The sequence below is a fragment of the Lactuca sativa genome, chromosome 5 (assembly GCF_002870075.4).
Source record: "Lactuca sativa cultivar Salinas chromosome 5, Lsat_Salinas_v11, whole genome shotgun sequence".
Taxonomy (NCBI): domain Eukaryota; kingdom Viridiplantae; phylum Streptophyta; class Magnoliopsida; order Asterales; family Asteraceae; genus Lactuca; species Lactuca sativa.
Window position 1 is genome coordinate 318,551,655 of NC_056627.2, and position 6,610 is coordinate 318,558,264.

Below are 6,610 nucleotides of genomic sequence, written 5' to 3' on the forward strand. Positions count from 1 at the left end.
GGAGTGATGACTTGAGAGTTGTAGGGTATGGTGATGCTAGCTTCCAGAATGATAGGGATAATTTCCGCTCTCAGTTAGGCTGGGTCTTTACCTTAAACGGAGGAGCAGTTACTTGGAAAAGTTCCAAGCAGGAGACAGTGGCTGATTCAACTTGCGAATCAGAGTATATCGTAGCAAGCGAGGCAGCAAAGGAGGCAATATGGCTAAAGAACTTCATTGGAGACCTTGGAGTTGTACCAGCTATAAAAGAGCCTATGGAAATTTTATGTCATAGTGAAAGTGCAGTTTCCTTAGCGAAAGAACCAAGGGATCATGGGAGATCATGACTGATATTTGCATAGTTAGCCATATGTTTAGAATATATTTTTATTCATTTTTAGCTAATTATGTGCATAATGTGGACAAAAGGTACTTAATAATGCTTAAATTGTGTTTTCAGTCCATAAGACATGCTTGGAAGTGAAAAGGAATAAGGAGAAGCAATTAGAGACCAAAGAATGAAGAAAAAGGAAGACATCCAATTCAACTCGGCGAGTCCACGAAGCAACTCGGCAAGTTCCGGAGAATGTTCCCGAAGAAAAGTCAAGAATCCTTGCCGTACACGGATTTTACACGTCTACTCAACGAGTTGGGGGACCTACTCGCCGAGTTGCCCCTGTTTTGTTGGGGGACCTACTCGCCGAGTTGCCCCTGTTTTGTGATAAATATAAATATTGGATCTTAATCCGAATTGGGGACTTTTTTCCTGGCTTTTAGGAGATACACCTGCGATTGAAGAACCCTTTGGAGACCTGAAGAACCCTAACCTTTGATCTTTTGAAGACTCAAGGCGAATTAGGTTATATTTTCCACTTAATCTTAGGATTGAATCATGTCTAACTTAGTTAAATTCGTGTTTGAGCTTGTTTCAACTGTAATCATGAGCTAAATTCGTGTAGTTTCTGTTTAGGAAAAACCAAGTTACTCCTATGGTTTGATTATTACTTTTATTGATTGTTTACTGGTGATTTTATTAAATTAAGTTTGTTAAAGAACCTTATGCATTAACCATAACTATTTTCTGTTAATTGGAAGACAATTAAGCTGCATGAACATCTCTTAGTTGTTAACCTCATATGTTTATGTGAACACTTCATCATATGTCTAGGATTAATGAGCATGAAACTAGGATTAATTAAAAAATAGGTAAATTAATGTGTGAGCTTGTTTGAGAAACCAACAAACAAGAGGTTAATTGAATCACTAACTTGATTAACCAATTACAAATTTTATTTAATCCAACTAATTGAACTAGGGAGTTAATTAGTTTAAACAATTGGCCACTGCTTGAATTGATTAATTTTCTAAGGGTTAGTAATAGTGAACATGAATCTAACCACTATAGTTCGTAACCAATAACAATTAATTATCATCTTATTATACAAATAACCATAGGAGTGAATTGGTTGGACCTAAAAATAAACTTTCTATCAAATTTGGTGAATTTTTACTTGTTGTTAGTTGTTTAGTTAATCACTTGTTAGCTGGTGTGTTTAAGTTTCTAGTCTTGTAAAACTAGAGAAAAACCTTTACTTTTATTACTTGTTTAGTTAGAATTAGTTATTAGTTTAATTTCCATTCCCTGAGTTCGACACCCTACTTATCCAACTATACCATTAAAAGACAGGTTCACTGCCTTTGTGTGCTAAATTTATAATTTAAAAGTAGGAATAAAACCAGTGCATTTCACACCCATCAAGTTTTTGGCGCCGTTGCCGGGGAACGGTTCAAAAATTAAATCTAATTCCTAATTTTATCGATCCTTTGTGTGAGTTTTTCTTGCACAAAGTTAATTTTTAGTAATTCAGTAAGTAGGTTAGGTTTTAGAATTTAGAAGTTTTTAGAAGTTTTTATTTAGTTTTCAATTTTTTTGAGACAGGCTACTCGCCGAGTGCACTCGCACCTACTCGGCGAGTACCCTGCTATTTGGCAATTAGTTTTTATTTTCATTCTGTTTCGTCTTTTGTTCTTTTTACGCGTTTGTCTTGTTTTGTTACAGGCTTTTCATGACTAGAGGATCTAGCAGTCCACTAGTGCCCCCTTTTGAAGACCCGGAATCCACATTAAGGAAGAACAAAGGCAAAGACGTGGAAAGCTCGAATACACCTAAGAAGTCGCATTTGTCTAACTTGAAGACGGTCTTTGGGAAAAAGAAGAGCTGCAAATCAGGAGCATCCAACGCCTCTTTAGCAAGCGAAGACCCAATGAAAGAAGACACCGAGTACGAAACCGAAGGAGAAGAAGAACCTACATTCGGGCACGATTCCGATTCCGACAATGAATTAGCTATTCTCATGGCTAACATCGATGAAGTCCCCATGGGGGAATGGAAGAAAAGGATACGTGATAATACCGGGCCGGGACTTGTGCAACCCGCAATTCCCGCAACTGCTACTTTTGAGCTTAAGGGTCACATTCTTGCTCTACTCAAGGAGATCCCCTTCTACGGAAAAGACCACGAAGATGCTTACAAGCACTTGGATGAAGTCAATGATGTAGCTGATTATTTGAATGTTCCAAACGTGCCTCGCGAAACTCAACTACTTCGCATGCTTCCGGTTACAGTGAAGGGTGCTGCAAAGGATTGGCTCAAGTCACTTCCCCCCGGATCCAACACTAGATGGGCCAAGATGAAAGAAGAATTTATAGATCAATTCTGCCCACCCTCCAAGATATCTAAGTTAAAGAAAGCCATAGCCAACTTTGAACAACAAGCTGGAGAGTCACTTTATGAAGCTTGGGAGAGGTATAAGAGTTTACTAAGGAATTGCCCACATCATGACCTTAATAGTCAACAAGAGGTCTCCATTTTCTATGATGGAGTGAATGTTACAACAAGGAAATTACTTGACTCACAAGGTCCACTCACGAAGAAAGCACCCCCGGTGATAAAGCAACTAATTGATGAATTCTCTAAGCATTCTAGAGAATACCACAATCCAAGGAATGATGTGACAAGGGGATCAGCTTATGCAGCTTCAGAAGATTTGTCAGCATTTATGGCTATGTTGAAAATCATGGATAGGAGGATGGATAAAATGGATCAAACGATACATGCTATTCGGGTGGGTTGTGAGAACTGCAATGGGCCTCATCATACTAGAGATTGTGACTTAGATGAGAATGGAAATAAGAAGGTGCAAGTGTGCTACTCAAGTGGTGACCGATATGATGAAGATTGGCGGAAACCCAAGAAGGAGTGGCTTCCTTATGAGGAGTACAAGAGGGCTAAGGAGGAGAAGTTTAAACACAAATGAAGAGGTTTTTACCAAAAGGAGGAGCCGACACAAGAAAGGAAACCAAGTTTGGAGGAGATGCTTACCAAGTTTGTAGCTGCTTCAGAAAAGAGACACAATGACCATGATGCTACAATACAAGAGACAAGAACAATGCTTAGGAATCAGCAAGCATCTATCCATAACATAGAGACACAGCTGGGGCAACTTGCTCAACAAATTACTTAAAGATCACTAGGAGAACTTCCTAGTAAAACTGAAAACAACCCACGAGGCGCGCACATAAATGTCGTGACAACAAGAAGTGGGAAGATAATTACTCCTCTGGCACCCATTCAGAATGAAGAGCCCAAACAATCACAAAAGGAGGCTACAGAAATACTGAGCCAAAATAAAAATCTGCATGACACAGAAGCTACTCGCTGAGTCCAGAATATGGACTCGACGAGTCCAGTAACCATTCCAAAAAATCAGATTCCTGAAAATCCCTTTCAGCCTCCAATGCCATATCCAGCCCGAGCTAAGAAGAAAAGAATGAAGAAGACTACCAGAAGTTCCTAGATCATATAAAAGCTCTTCAAATCAACATACCATTCATAGAAGCAGTTGCCCAAATGCCAAAATACGCCAAGTTTCTCAAAGAGCTTCTAACTAATAGAAGGAAGATGGAGGAAGTGAAGGAAGTATTTCTTAATGAGAATTGCTCAGCTGCCATGTTAAACAAGCTACCAAGAGAAGAAGGGTGACCCGGGAAGCTTAACTTTGCCTTGCCAATTTGGGATTTTGGCCACCATTCATGCTTTGGCTGATTAGGGAGCAAGTGTGAATCTCATGCCTTATTCATTTTTCAAGAAATTGGATCTCCCGGAACCAAGGCCAATTCAAATGGCAATACACTTAGCAAATAAAACAATCACATTTCCAAGAGGAATATGTGAAGATCTATGGGTGAAGGTAGATAAATTCGTATTTCCCGTGGATTTTATAAGTCTAGACATGGAAGCGGATCCTCAAGTTCCAATCATCCTTGGAAGACCTTTCCTTAACACGGCAGGTGCTATAGTGGACATGAGAGACTCGAAGCTTACTCTACGGGTGGGGGATGATTCAGTCACTTTCGGGGTTGATCAAGCTATGAAGCATGCAAGGAATAGTTATGACACGACGTTCTCGATTGACATGTTTGATGAATTGATGAAGGAATGCGATAATGAAGATCCAAACAAGTCCACCACCATCTTTGATGAAGAATTTGATGCTGAAAAAGACTTACTGGAAATCGAGAGACTGCTGGAAGAAGCTGAGTATGAAGAGTTAGTGAAAAATTATGAGCAAGCTACTCGCCGAGTCCATTTGAAGAAACCAAAGAATTCGTAAATTCTGCAGAAGACTCGCCGAGTCCCTTACCTGCACTCGGCGAGTATAATAGGCAGAACGCGAAAATAGAGCTCAAAGAACTACCAGATCACTTGGAGTATGCCTTTCTTGAAGATGGTCAACAAAAACAAGTTATAATAGCTTCTGACCTCTCCGAATATGAAAAAGAAGAATTAGTTCAACTCTTGAAGAAGCGAAAGCGGGCCATTGCATGGAGCATTACCGATATCAAGGGAATAAGTCCCTCTTACTGTTCTCACAAGATTAACCTGGAGGAAGAAGCAAAGCCGGTTGTGCAACACCAAAGAAGATTGAACCCAAGCATGCAAGAAATGGTCAAGAAGGAAGTAGTCAAGCTCTTAGATGCAGGGATCATTTATTCTATTTCCGACAGTCCGTGGGTGAGTCCTGTCCAAGTGGTGCCCAAGAAGGGAGGGATGACGTTCATAACCAACGAGAAGAACGAGATTATTCCGACACGAACGGTAGCCGGTTGGAGAGTGTGCATCGATTATCAAAAGCTAATCGATGCCACTCGTAAAGACCATTTTCCCTTACCTTTTATTGATCAAATGCTAGAAAGATTATCGGGCCATAGTTATTATTGTTTCTTAGACGGATTTTCAGGTTATTTCCAAATACCCATAGACCCAATGGACCAAGAAAAGACCAATTTCACTTGCCCAAGTGGAACTTTTGCCTATCGTCGCATGCCCTTTCGGTTATGCAATGCACCCGCGACATTTCAAAGGTGCATGACAGCCATATTCCACGACATGGTGAAAAATTCATGGAAGTCTTTATGGATGATTTTTCTGTTTTTGGATCTTCCTTCCATGATTGTCTCACTAATCTTGATTTAATGCTTGCTAGGTGTGAAAAAACCGACTTAGTCCTTAATTGGGAAAAATGTCACTTTATGGTTAAGGAGGGTATAGTTTTAGGCCACAAGGTTTCCAAATCGGGAATTGAAGTGGATCGGGCAAAGATAGACACAACTGCCAAATTACCCCCACCAACTAATGTGAAGGGTATTAGAAGTTTTCTAGGACACGCGGGTTTTTACCGGCGTTGTATAAAAGATTTTTCTAAAATAGCTAGACCTCTAACACAATTGCTTTTAAAAGATGCACCATTTAATTTTACTAAAGAGTGTTTAGAGGCATTTGAATTTTTGAAAGAAAATTTAACTAATGCCCTGATCATTATTGCCCCGAATTGGGATTTACCATTTGAAATAATGTGTGATGCTAGTGACTTTGCATTAGGAGCTATCATTGGTCAAGGGGTTGATAAGCACTTTCGACCCATTTGTTATTCAAGTAAAACTTTAAATTCGGCCCAAGATAATTACACCACCACCGAAAAAGAACTACTAGTTGTGGTGTATGCCTTTGATAAATTCCGCCCTTATCTAGTTTTATCTAAAACCACTATTTTTACTAACCACTCTGCTATCAAGTATTTGTTTGCCAAGCAGGATGCCAAGCCAAGATTGATACGTTGGGTTCTACTTCTACATGAATTTGACATCGAGATACGCGATAAGAAAAGAATGGAGAATGTAGCAGCCGACCACTTGTCAAGGCTAGAAAACCCGCAATTGGAGGCATTGGTGGAAGATAAAGTTGGAGAAGACTTTTCGGACGAGTACATTATGGTGACCACGGAGCCATGGTTCGCGGACATAGCTAATTACTTAGCTAGCAAGTACATCCCAAAAGATCTTACTCATCAACAAAAGAAGTGTAGGGTTTCAAAGCACTCCATGGATGATGGCAATGGGCCCCTTGATGAAGTGTAGGTTAAAAGCCCAAGACTTGTCTTTTCCCTATAAATAGTCATGTATTATTCATTATTAGGGTTAAGAGTGAGGCAAAATGTAGCCGCCACGTGAGGTTTCTTATGTAGTGTTAGATTCTTTAGTCTATGTTGAAAGTGTAATTTATTCCTCCTGT

At 39.7% G+C, this 6,610-nt stretch overlaps 1 non-coding gene across 1 annotated transcript; it reads right to left on the bottom strand.

Moving 5' to 3' along the window:
- Positions 1 to 2,717: 2,717 nt before the first annotated feature.
- LOC111890680 (small nucleolar RNA R71) lies at positions 2,718 to 2,824 on the bottom strand. Its single transcript, XR_002849940.2, has one exon. It is a non-coding gene; the product is annotated as a small nucleolar RNA R71 (small nucleolar RNA).
- Positions 2,825 to 6,610: the final 3,786 nt, after the last annotated feature.